Source organism: Scyliorhinus canicula, chromosome 1, assembly GCF_902713615.1.
Source record: "Scyliorhinus canicula chromosome 1, sScyCan1.1, whole genome shotgun sequence".
Lineage (NCBI taxonomy): Eukaryota > Metazoa > Chordata > Chondrichthyes > Carcharhiniformes > Scyliorhinidae > Scyliorhinus > Scyliorhinus canicula.
This window is the reverse complement of record NC_052146.1, coordinates 233,324,074-233,337,656: the sequence shown is the minus strand read 5'-3', so window position 1 is coordinate 233,337,656 and position 13,583 is coordinate 233,324,074. Positions and strand designations below refer to the sequence as shown.

The 13,583-nt window shown below is 47.7% G+C and overlaps 1 long non-coding RNA gene across 2 annotated transcripts in view; it reads left to right on the top strand.

The window, feature by feature from the left end:
• Positions 1–6,242: 6,242 nt before the first annotated feature.
• The window catches only part of LOC119972489, a 101,659-nt gene continuing 94,318 nt past the window's right edge, over positions 6,243–13,583 (top strand). Inside the window, exons 1-2 of one of the 2 annotated variants that reach the window (XR_005462058.1) lie at positions 6,243–6,584; positions 11,740–11,835. This is a non-coding gene — a long non-coding RNA (uncharacterized LOC119972489). Of the gene's footprint in view, positions 6,589–11,739; positions 11,836–13,583 lie in introns of both variants that reach the window. The other variant, XR_005462057.1, reaches the window with a different exon arrangement.

Genomic DNA, 13,583 nt, shown 5'->3' with positions numbered 1-13,583 from the left:
ACTTTCTATGCTGCTCTTTGATTCTGTAACCTGTATAAATAATTTTATATTGCTAATGGTGGTTTATGGCCCTTTCTTCAGACTCTCTCTGGCTTTGTTACATGCTTAGAGATGGACCATTCATTTTTCCATGTCTTTTCACTACAGATTCTGACCTTGGAAGACAAACATAAGTTATCTTTTAATTGTAATTAACACCAAGCTTGTTTGAATTTCATTTACTTCATGGTTGCTTATCAGTTTCTCAATCAGACGCCCCTATTTTTCTAGTTAAGAGTTTAATTCCTAAAACTAAAAGTTATATTCTAAAACATATAAACCATGAAATAGATATTTGCAACAGTGGATGATAGGCCAGAGCCATGAGATTCAGAACAGGATGTCAGTGACATTCCAGTGACTGCAAGGTCAATTGGAGGAGTCCCAAAGACTGCAAATGAAGGAGGTGGTGCCGATACTGCTAGGGTGGCAGCCGCAATGGAAAACATGGCGCACGACACCTGCAACTTGAGTGGTGGATTCTAGGGCGTGGCTCAGTTTGCGATGACATTGTCTGAGGGCCTCGACATCTTGTTCCAGTTGCTGTGGGACGTGTCTCCGATGCAGGTGGATATTTATGAGGCACTGCAGCGCGTGGCCTTGTCACTGTGGACCATCATTGAGGGCATCGATGCAATGGCGCAGACAATGGGGAGCCTCCAGAATTCGCAGCAAGCACCAAATGCCCAGCTGTCATTCTGTCCTATGGAGTCTCCCAGGACACCATGGCATCATCAGGGAGGAGGAAACGGCAGAGACCAACCAGGGACTTGCCACCAAGGAGACTGCACCGCTCTCCATTTCTTCCGAATCCGTGTCCCCCCCCCCCCCCCCCCCCCCCCCCCGACGGGTATATCCCAAGGGCAGTGTGTGGAATAGGGTGGCACGGCGACACCAGTGACACTGGTTGTCAGGTGCCCCCCCCCCCCAGGCCCACCAGAGGACATCTGCCAAGTGCATCACAGGTCACAGCAGCAGGCTGCCTCCACCTCTGATGTGCATCCTAGGGACACATCTGGACGTTGTACTAGACCATGGAAGATCAGGAAGGGTGAGGAGCACTGAGTGGGGCTGGGAGGGGTGGGGAAGGGGGCTGGTGGTCACTACCTGTAACAAGAAGGAATGGAAATTTGTCACGTTGAAATGGTCACTATTAAAACATCAAAACATGTCACAGCTCCTACATGTGGAGCCTTCATGTTAACCTTCGCAGCGGGCCTACTCACTCTTCAACCCCCTGTCGCCCTCCACTTCACTCACCCCATGCTCCCCAGGCACAGTGGTCCAAGATCAAAGGCCCCCGGTGCAGATCCCATTCAGAGGATGGGTGTGAACGCGCTGTCAGCAGAAAGAGAGGAGTCAGACTCAGGCGTAAACTGAAGAGCACCAGAGCTAACCTCACAGAGAGTTATCATCACTCTCCTGCCTTTAATAGTGACCATTAATATTGCCAACACAGGCCCATCACCCTGGAGTGACGTTACACAGATCTTTGTAGTGGGAAACAGGGTGGTCAAAGAGGGGGTGGTGTGATGGGGTGGGGGGGGGGGATGGGAGGAAATGTGGGAGGCGAGGATTGGTGGGGAAGAGGAATGTGGGGGGGGGGGAGGAAAATAGGTGTAGGGCAGGGGCTTTGGGGTAGGGCAATGGGAGGAAAATGTGGGGGGGGGATGGAGGAGGGAAATGGAGGGTGGGGTTAAACTGATGGACACAGCCTCAACCTAGGAGAATCTGGAGACAATGAGGGCCCCCCTTGTCCTCCTGGGATTTTGGACCCTGCCGCCGCCACCTGTCCTCCATCTTCTGGCTCCTCCTCGGGCATGCCCTCCAGTCCCCCCAGACCGTCTCATCCTCCTCCTCAGACGAGGATACATGTCCCACCTCCCCCTCTAGCAAGTCACCTCCCTTGTCCCCCACAAGCCAACCTGTCATCCTGGGTGTAGTGATATCATGGTTATGTTGTATTCACAGACTGACCACTAGAAGTCTCATTAGTATATAAGTGAATGTTAGAGTCAGGTGACCTCAGGCTGACTAGAAAGCTGGGAGAGGTTGATTGTGCATGTTAATACTGTTATTCATCTGTTGTTTTGTGTATATTTGACCCACGGCTAATGTTAATAAATAGTTTTTAGCTTTAGCTGTGAGTGTCCTTGTAATATAAATCAGGCCACCCGACAAGAACATTACATGGTACCAGAGCTGGATGGTATTAAACACTAAAGAAAAAATCCTATCAGCCTGCGCTGAGGTCCTCAGAGATTTGAAGATTTTGCAGAGTGCCAGTATTAACAACATGGAGTAATTGAAGCCACCACAGATTTCATGATCATGGGGGACAGCAACTGGCATGTGTTTAAACAACAATTTAATCTGTTTCTTACTGCAGTAAATTTAGGTGATCGATCAGATTTTGCGTAAGCTAGCGATGCTCTAACAGTGGTAGGTCCCGAAGCAATTGCTGAATTTAATACATTTAAATTTGCAAACGATGAAGATAGTAATTTAAAGATTTGCTGCACATTGCAACCCCAGAAAGAATGACATTTATGAACGCTATATGTTTAGATCACATTTGCAGAAGACAGAAGAGTCCGTAGATCCTTTCATCACTGATTTAAAGTTAAAAGCTAAAATTTGTAAATTTTCTGCGGTGAAATCTTCCATGATTCAGGGCCAGATTGTGTTTGGTGGAATGAAAATAAGCTGAGGGAACGGTTGCTGAGGGAATCGGAGCTGTCCTTGAAACAAGCAGTTAAGATATGTCAGGCTTGCTAGCTGGCAGCACAGCATTCTGAAATGTTTCTCAGTAATGGTGGCGTCTCCTTGGTGGAAAGCACACCGGCATCGGAAAAAGGGTGGGAATGTTCCTGTAGCGCCCGGCGCCCACCACAGTCTTGGCTTCACGACCAAATCGCCACCCAATTGTCTTTACCGACTTTGGCGTTGGCCGATGGAGAATACCGCCCTAGTTTTCTTCTCTGATTCCCTTTGATAGAAGGAAATTTACCATCTTTATCTGATCTGGTGACTACATACCCACAACCATGTGGTCGACCCCTTAATTACCATTTACAATGGTTTGGCAAGACAGTCTATTCAAATTAGGAATGGGCAACAAATTCTGGCCTTAAGAGAAAAAAAATCCCAACCTCGGTCTGTGAAGCATTCCTTTCTCAACTGCGATCTATATTTCCCAACCTCACTCATTATTTTGCTTTTCTCCCAGTCTCACTCTTTATTCTGCGTCCCTCCCAGCCTCGCTCGTTATTCCACTCTCCCCCCCCCCCCCCCCCCCCCCACCCCCAGCCTCGCTCATTATTCCACTTCCCTCCTGTCATGATATGCAGACATACAGATGATGATATACAGACAGGCACCTAATGAACACAGGGAACAGGACATGGCCAATGAGCAGGCAGGACACTCAGGGGTGGTATCTCACTATGAAAAGCACGAGACACTCACACTCTGTCTCTTTCCACTGATGAACATCTACAGAGTGAGTCAGGGTGAATGTATAGTATCACACCTCCACCACGTGGCTAAGAGCTAGTCTGGTTAAGCCAGACAGAGTAACCACACTTTGGTTAGCAGAGAGTCGAACTCATAGAGAACTGTGTTACTGGTTCAATAAATCTGATTAAATTAACTTCAATGTGTGGAGTATCTTTTGGTTAAAGCTGCATCCAGTTGCAGCTTGTGTTATCCCAGAGAACATAACACGACACCTCCCAGCAATGCTCGTTATTCGTTCCCCTCCTCCCAGCCTCGGTTGTTATTCCGTCTCCCCTTCCAGCCTCGGTTGTTATTCCCCCCCCCCCCCCCCCCGCCCAGCCTCGGTTGTTATTCCGTGCCCCCTCCCAGCCTCGGTTGTTATTCCGTGCCCCCTCCCAGCCTCGGTTGTTATTCCGTGCCCCCCCCCTCCCAGCCTCGGTTGTTATTCCGTCTCCCCTCCCAGCCTCGGTTGTTATTCCGTGCCCCCCCCTCCCAGCCTCGGTTGTTATTCTGTCTCCCCTCCCAGCCTCGGTTGTTATTCCGTCTTCCTTCGCAGCCTCGGTTGTTATTCCGTCTCCCCTCCCAGCCTCGGTTGTTATTCCGTGCCCCCTCCCAGCCTCGGTTGTTATTCCGTCTCCCCTCCCAGCCTCGGTTGTTATTCCGTGCCCCCTCCCAGCCTCGGTTGTTATTCCGTCCCCCCTCCCAGCCTCAGTTGTTATTCCGTCTTCCTTCGCAGCCTCGGTTGTTATTCCGTCTCCCCTCCCAGCCTAGGTTGTTATTCCGTCTCCCCCCCCCCCCCCCCCCCCCCAGCCTCGGTTGTTATTCCGTGCCCCCCCCTCCCAGCCTCGGTTGTTATTCCGTCTCCCCTCCCAGCCTCGGTTATTATTCGGCTCCCCTCCCAGCCTCGGTTGTTATTCCGTGCCCCCTCCCAGCCTCGGTTGTTATTCCGTCTCCCCTCCCAGCCTCGGTTGTTATTCCGTCTCCCCTCCCAGCCTCGGTTGTTATTCCGTCTCCCCTCCCAGCCTCGGTTGTTATTCCGTCCCCCCTCCCAGCCTCGGTTGTTATTCCGTCTCCCCTCCCAGCCTCGGTTGTTATTCCGTCTCCCCTCCCAGCCTCGGTTGTTATTCCGTCTCCCCTCCCAGCCTCGGTTGTTATTCCGTCTCCCCTCCCAGCCTCGGTTGTTATTCCGTCTCCCCTCCCAGCCTCGGTTGTTATTCCGTCCCCCCTCCCAGCCTCGGTTGTTATTCCGTCTCCCCTCCCAGCCTCGGTTGTTATTCCGTCTCCCCTCCCAGCCTCGGTTGTTATTCGGCTCCCCTCCCAGCCTCGGTTGTTATTCCGTCTCCTCTCCCAGCCTCTCTCGTTATTTGAGTCGGAGAGGTCTACAGCACAGAAAATGCACTTTGGCCCATATTGTCTGCACTGGTCAAAAACAGCCACCGAACTATTCTAATGCCACTTTTCAGCACTTGACACATAGCCTTCTATGGCCTTTATGCCTTAAATAATGGTGCCCCGTTGGCTGTCCTCCAAACCTCCAACACCTCTCCTGTGGCCAGAGAGGAATTGAAAATTATTGCCATAACCCCTGCTATTTCTTGCAGGGGCAGCACGGTCGCACAGTTCTTAGCACTGTTGCTTCACATCTCCAGGGTCCCAGGTTCGATTCCCGGCTTGAGTCACTGTCTGTGCGGAGTCTGCACGTTCATCCCGTGTCTGCGTGGGTCTCCTCTGGGTGCTCCGGTTTCCTCCCACAAGTCCCAAAAGAGCTGCTGTTAGGTAATTTGGACATTCTGAATTCCCCCTCAGTGTACCTGAACAGGCGACGAATGTAGCGACGAGGGGCTTTTCAAAGTAACTTTATTGCAGTGTTAATGTAAGCCTACTTGTGACAATAAAGATTATTATTATTATAATCCTCCCTTGCCTTCTCAGCAGCCTGGATACAATTCATCTGGCCCTGGAGACTTATTTTACCAGCCAGTATCTTTTCTTGTCCCTGTTTTGTTGTCCGAATTTCCTTTTAAAGTTCCCTCTTGCACATTGTACATTCCTCCAAGGCTTCCCCTGCTTTGAGCCCATAATGCCTGCCATATGTCTCACTTTTTCTCTTTATCCAATGCTGTATATCCCTTGATATTCTGCTCCCCTTCCCAGCCTCACTCTCTTTATTCCACTCCCCTTCCCAGCCTCATTCTTTATATAGCTCCCCCCTCCCAGCCTCACTCTTTATTCTGCTCCCCTCCCAGCCTCACTCTTTATTCCACTCCCCCTCCCTGATCGGTGATTGGGTGGAGTTCCCCTTTTGATGCTGAAATCGGGAGTGCGCCTGTTTTCCGATGCTCCGCCCCCCACAAAAACAGCGTCACCTGAAGGCTCTCCCCCAATGCTCCACCCTCGATGGGCCGACTTCCCGACGGTGCGGGACATGTGTGCTCTGTTCCGTCAACCACCCGTGGCAGTTGCGGACTGTGTCCAACGCTGCCGCAGCTGCGGGGGGGGGGGGAGCTTTTTTGCTGTGCAGGGGCGGGGGCTTCGGCAGGGTCTGGGGGGACTGGTGGGGGTTGGTTCATGGGTGGTGAATGCGGGTACAGGGGGGCACTATCTGGCAGGTTGGATCTTCACGCTGCCGACGCCATGTTGTACGGGCCGACTGCTGCGCGTCGTCGGCCTACGCATGCGCGTCTATGGTCCCGGCCATTCTCTGGCCGTTTTTGGTGCGGGAGACGGGAGGTTTACCTGGCGCGGTTTCTTGCCCATCACCAGTCCCGGAATCACTGAGGGTTCGGTGCACATTTTGGCGTCGTAAAACGCTCGCGGCAGCACTTAGCCACGAACTCGGAGAATCCAGCGCACTCTCTCTGGTCCTGGCCAACTGATCGAATTCTCTCTCAGCCTCTCTGTCCCCTCCATTGCCGGACTCATTCTTCGTATCACTCCACTCCTGGCCTCACTTATCAGTACACCATATGGGAAATTCCAGCACTTGTTACTCAAACTTTCTGACTGGAAAATGCAGTGTGTGCCAGAATTTCTAAGATGGTTTCTTGGTGGGTGAGTTATTCTTCTGTGATTGCAAACTAAATTATTTCAAACAGATAAACAAAAAATTAGCACAATTGTGTAATTTCAATTAAAGCCAAAGTTGTAATAAGGCATTCAATTGAGAATGTTGTGCACCACTTCTGCTTGTGTATATGTTGAATTGAACCAACAAAAATATTAAAGGAAGTAGACAGTATATTAAATCATATAATTTGCATTCTAACTGCAGTCGGAGCTACGCTATGCACTGTTAATGTAGTAACATGCAACACAGAAGACCATACAATCTTTGGTGTAATGATACTATCTAAAGTTCAGAGATCTCCTGTTTAACAAAATAAAACAACATTTATTGCTTATATATGTAAGAGGTCTTTGGGTTTTCTGAACCAAAACAATGAGTCCCATATGTTTCCCTTTAAAATGGTTTTCATGGAAACAGCAGCTAAGAGCATAAATTTCAGCCCTTTTTAGAGATAAATTAGTTTCAACATAAAAGATCAATTCTTCTCTTATTAAACTTAAGTTGACCAGTGCAAGTAATGTATTCAGCATTGATCGTGTCTGTTGATCTCCTGTTGCCAGTTCACTCCTTACATACAAAGATTGCCAATGCAGTGGCCCTAGATGAAAGAAAGACAGATTAAAAAAAGAACAAATTGGACTGTAAATCAACTTTTTATTAGTGAATCAGCTTTTATTTTACATTTCCAATGTATCAATTGGGACATCCAATTACACGTTTTCCAAATATTCTGTTAATTGAAATTGTTAAATCTCACACCAAATGAGTTTTCAGCAATGTGAAGTATTTATCAGTAAAATTTATTTGTTCCCACCTTGGTACAGAAACGGTCTCATTAATCTGAGAGTTAAAGCTAAATTCTGTGCTTGATTTTGTTTACTGCTATGACATATGTATATTATTGAGCAGATATGAGCAAATTAAGCTGACAGCACAGGATGTAATGATCCAGACAGCCAAGGTCATTTTACTCTGCCTGTGGGCTGCAAAATCAATAACTAATCAATATCTTTTTATTAAAAAAAACAAAGCAATTCTGATGTAATTAAAGTAAACAAAACAATCCCAACAGAAAAACCTTAATTGATAGATTTTAAATATTTCATGGTGAAGAATTGCTTCGCAAACTACTGCTTAATTGCAAAGTCATATTCAAAATGCGACTTGTTTAGGAGTGCTATTAATATTAAACACTTGAACAAAGCACAGACTGTTATGTTTCATTGCGTGTGCAGTAACCCATTGTTTGCACCATCAGCTTCAAACCATTAAAGCACCAATTTTAACTTTGGGCAAGCAGGGGCGACCATGGGCAGCAGTCAGACCCAACATCAGCCATGTGCGGCCCAGGCTTTATAGGTCTTGTCAGTCGTCCTCCTGAAATCCACAGTTACCAGTAGCTGGTTGGCAAGAAGGTGTGGAACGCCAGGTATAAGGAGGTTGCTGCCTAGGACTGAGGTGATGGTCCATCGGATCATCTTAGCAGCTGAAGGGGCCTTGTGATAGAAGATAATTTAACCGATCATATCAGTGCCTTAACTGGAGTTATCTGCTATACCCCAATACCCTGTATCCTTTCAGCAAGTCTGACAGCATCTGTGGAGAGAGAAGGGAGCTAACGTTTCGAGTCTGGATGACTCTTTGTCAAAGCTTTGGCCAAAGATACAATGGAATAATTTTTTTTTCTGTTTTATTTTTTGGTAGTGCCAACAATACAAATAAATATCCGAAAAGATCCAATTCTTTTTAATAGAATTGATATAGCATTTTCCACTTGTGGAAACATTTTAAAGTTGTAATAACTACCCATGTGACAACATCATTCTAAAGTCTTCCTTTCATTCTTCAACTGGTAGTCCTAAATATATGTCCCTTTGTTCATAATTTAGCCATGGGGGGGATTAATTCACAGCACTTTCAAAATCTTTCATGATCTTGAAATCTGCCATTAAATTTCCTTCTTCGTCAATACAGTGGATAAAAACCCTAATTTTACATTTAGTGAACCTTCTCTATAATATTTCTAAGGACTAATGTCCTTCCTAAATTGGGCCACCAATAATTGTATACATACTCCAACTGTGACCAATATCATAAAGATTGGACCGAAAAGCGATCAAATCACTTTCTAAGTGGTTAAAAGCTAGAAACAGCGGTGATCCCAAGGGGTCTAGGTACATAGATCATTAAAATCTTGCAGATGGGAACAGAATATAGTCAAAATGTCTAATGGTCTGCTGGGATTTACATATAGAGAATTAAAATATTGGGGTTGCAGGCAAGGGAGACAAACCACGTCATGGTTAGACCACGCTTAGAGTACTGTGCTCAGTTCTGGACATTGCACCTTCTGAAGGATAAAAGTAGCTTTGGAGGGATTGCAGTGTACATTTGCTTGAACTCCTAAGGTTAAATAACAATGGGAGATTTCAGAAACTAAGGTTGCATTCCCTGGAACTTTGAAGGTTAAGGTTTGATTGAAATTTTCACACTAATAATGGCAGCAGATAGGGTAGATATAGAGAAACTAATTCCACTGGCTGGTGAGTCCAAGTCTTGGGGACATGGCTTTAAAATTTAAGCCAGGTCCTTCAGAAGTGAAATTGGAAAACATTTCTACATTCAAAGGGCAGCAAAAGTTTGGAACTCTCTTTCTCTTTTGTAAACAGCTGCAGATTCTAGGTTAATTGTTACTTTTAAATCTGATATCGGTAGATTTTTGTTAAATAATGATATTAAGAAGTAGGTTTGAAATCAGGGATATGGAATTAATCTCAGATTAACCATGATCTCATTAAATTGTGGGACAGGTTTGAGGACCCAACTGAACTATTTATGTTCTTGTGGTATTAAGATCTGTTTCTTAATTCTGTTTCAGATATACTTCCTTTTAATTGTTTTTTTTCCATAAATGTATGATGTCACATTTCTCCACATTGAAATGTATCAGGCAGCTCACTGGTAACCAGCCTATCCCCCCCAGTATCCATCCTTTCAGCTTGCCTTTCCTTCCATGTTGGTTTCTCATATGATGTTTCATATAGTACAATTGAGTGAGGGCAGGTGGTGAAAGCAACAATGGGGTGTCCCCATCAGAAGGTTCTCTTCCAGCTCCACTCAACTCTCAGCTGGATTCAAAGCCTTCGGGATGGGGTCATTGCATATTTGAAGAATGATTGATTGATTGTAGGAGTCTGCCTCCAGCATGAGTGCATGGTTTTAAAGGCCTTTATAATGATGTCCGTAACCACTGTTGCTCATTCTGGGTGAGTGTGCTTTACCCTCAATTGGCTCTGTTTTATTCCTTAGCTCTAGAGTCGCCAGGTATCCTTATGATACCGCCACGAGGTTCAAGTTCAAGTTCAGATCAATGACTCAATACACCAGTTAATAAGTTCAAAACAAGACACGTTTATTATTACACAGTTATTTACTACTTATGCATATAATACTAAGATATAATACTACTAGGCCAATACTTATCTGGAATAAGTGAACTGCCGGATCAGGGAACAATGGCCTCTTGCTCTGTCCTGGATCCGCAGGCTTCCAGTTGGTGTGGACTAAAGGGGCCAGGAGTGTTTATTCTCGTAGCAGGCGTTGTATGACACTTACTTGTCGGTGTAGCAATTGGCCAGGCCTCTCCTTCTCACATTCAAGTTCTTAGAGAGCTGCTGCAAAGGTGTTCTGCTGGGAGGGCCGGCTAAGAGATCAAACTAGTCTTGGGACCTGACTTTTATAGGTCCCAGGGGCTTCGCGCCCTTTTGGGCGGACCCCAATCCTACTGTCCATTGATTGGGTCCCATCCCAATCGATTGGTATGAATTCCCCCCAATACTGAGGCTGTCCCTCGATCGTGGGGCGGTTCCTCCTAACTGGTTTGTTTCCTTTTGTTTCAGACTCCGTTGGCGCCGGGGAGTCTGACCTGCCATAGAATGTCTCAATTGCAGCTAATCGTTGTGTCCATTGTGCCCGGGAATCACCGGGAATCGCTCAATTAGTATGCAAATTTGTTTGTTTCAATGCTGTCTGGTTTCTTCGCAGGCAGAATACACAGAGAGATTCGGCAGCCTGCTTGTCTTTCTGACATTGTCCAATTTTTCCTGCATGCATTTCAATTCTCCATTTTATGTCGGGAAGTGGCCAGCTTCGGTGGCTACACTACGGAAAGAATTGGCACCTGCATGGTGCACCAAATATGGCAGTCAAACAATCCTAATCAATGAATGCCATCTTCCACAAGATTGATGTGACCATTCAGCAGCCCACTGAAGGGCAGCAAAGTGTTCTCCAGCTCAATGTTAGCAGCAAAATGCAGGTGGTTCATGAGGGGGAAAATGCAGAAAGGGGAAATGAAAGTGGGGACTTTGCTCAAAACATTTCCGCTTCTCACTCATTGTGCACTGTCACCTGTTCACTCATCCAGTGCCACATATACCTCCGTGTATCCCTGTGGCAAAGTCGGACCCTGCATAGGTGCAGTTGGGGCAGTTTTTGCCTGGACCCTGGTGGGTTCCAAAACCCAGAGATTGTTGACCAAAAGTATCTCGACAGGCAAAGGCTGGATAAGAGCAGCCTGCCTCTAGTGCTGCTGAAGACACCATATTTGCAACAAGTAGGAACAGAAGAAAAGGTGAAGTAAAACACAAGGACACATACATGGTTATTTAACACAATGTTAGATAAGTCAATGCTTATTTTTTCCGTAAGATTAAAATTATTTGTTTGTATAATTTTCCTGTGTTGTTCATTTTTGCCTGCATCCTGACAATCTCATTTGCAATGAATAGTAAGATAAAAATTAAAGGTGAGCAAAGGGTCTCTGTGATTGGGATGCTTTTTTGATTATAGGACTGATTTATCTTGACAGATGGCAAGGCCAAGTGGGTACAGATTAGGAACCAGATGGGTACACAGCTTCAACCTAACTCAACCGAGCCAGGATTAGACTCAGGAATCCTGGGCAGTTATGTGAGCTGCCGCCAGGCCTTTGCCACATCAAGTACCCGCTCCTCCTCATGTTACCCCATCTCCTCTTCTGAAGAAGAGATAGTCTGCTCAGCACCTTACTCCATTCCTCTTTCTGTACTATGTTGTGCAAAGCACTTAACACCACTGTTATTCTCAATTCCCAGGCTGATGCAGACTGAAAGGCACCCCCAGATCTGGTCCGGCATTTCAAGCTCATCTTCAACACTCTCACTGCTTGTCCAATAACAATTTGTGGTCAGGTAGGTTTGGTTATGTATATCCTCTGTTAATCTGGACTGCTAACAGGTGTCTGCATGCAAGTCTTTAGCAGCGAAGATCAAGAAATGATCTCTTGTTAACTCTGCCTTTGAGGTGTGAGGAGCTCAGGGAGGTTGGACCCACAGGAAAAAGACATCAGAACAGCTTCTTGGGAATCTTGCACAAACATGCATGATGAGTTTTTTGTGGTTGTATATGTGTTGCATGTTGATGGAATGGAAACAATTGCAGGTGATGAAGACTCCTTGATCTACAGAGGCCTTGATCAGTTGCCCTGTGGGAATCCAGTCAGTACTGCAAAGACAAACGTCCGCCCAATCTGACGGACCTCTTTGGTTGCAAAATTCACTTAATGTTCTATCTTGCCTTCGTGAGCAATGCATTTTGAAATTATCTCCTGCAGATTTCTGTAAAGAGTCAGAAGTAATGAAATTAAGGGCTGTGGTGACTTTGACAGCCACTGGCAATGTGTGCCCATCAGGACCACATTTTGGCAGGAGGTCTTCAACCTGGAGGTTGCAAATTTCAGCGACCAACTTTTTCAAGAATCATAGAATCGCCACGCTGTAGAAGGAGGCCGCTCAGCCCATCCAGTCCATGCAAAGAGCACCCTGCTCAAGCCTATGCCCCCACCTTATCCCTGTAATACAGTAACCCCACCAACCCTGTTGGACATTAAGGGAGAATTTAGGCCAATCTACCTCACCTGCACATCTCCGGACTGGGAGGAAAGCGGAGCACCTGGAGGAAACTCACACAGACATAAGGAGAGCATGCAAACTCCACACAGACGGATACCTGAGGTCAGAATCGAACCTGGGTCCCTGGATCTGTGAGGCAGTAGTTTTTTAAATAAATTAGAGTACCCAATTTTTTTTTCCAATTAAGGGGCAATTTAGTGTGGCCAATTCACTCACCCTGCACATCTTTGGATTGTGGGTCCGAAACTCACGCAGGCACGAGGAGACTGTGCAAACTCCACACATGACCAGGGGTTGGGATTCGAACCCGGCTCCTCAGCGCCATAGGCAGCAGTGCTAATCACTGCACCACCATGCTGCCCTCCTGTGAGGCAGTAGTGCTAACCACTGTGCCACTAAGCCGCACCTGGGGCGGGATTCTCCCCTACCCGGCGGGACGGGGGGTCCCGGCGTAGGGGAGTGGCGCCAACCACTCCGGAGTCGGGCCTACCCAAAGGTGCGGTATTCTCTGCACCTTTGGGGGCTAGCCCCGTGCCGGAGCGGTTGGCACCACGCCGACTGGCACAAAAACCAGCGCCAGCGGCCTTTCAGGCCTGCCGCGCAGCAGTGGGGCTGGCCAAAAGGCTTTCGCCGGTTCGCACACGCGCCAGCGGTGACGTCAGCGGCCAGCTGCCGCTGACGTCACCACCGGCGCATGCGCGCTGTGGGCTTCTCTTTCGCTTCCGTGGCGGCGGCGGAGGAGAAAGAATGCCCCCAGGGCACTGGCCCGCACCCTGATCGAAGGACCCCGATCGTGGGCCTGGCCACCGTGGGGGCACCCCCCCGGGGTCCGATCACCCCACGCCCCCCCCCCCCCAGGACCCCGGGGGCCCGGTCGCACTGCCGATCCCGCCGCCACCAGAGGTGGTTCAAACCTCGGCGGCGGGAGAGGCCTCCCAGCGGCGGGACTTCGGCCCATCGCAGGCTGGAGAATCGCCGCAGGGGCCTCACCGATCGGAGTGGCGTGATTCCCGCACCCGCCACTTCCC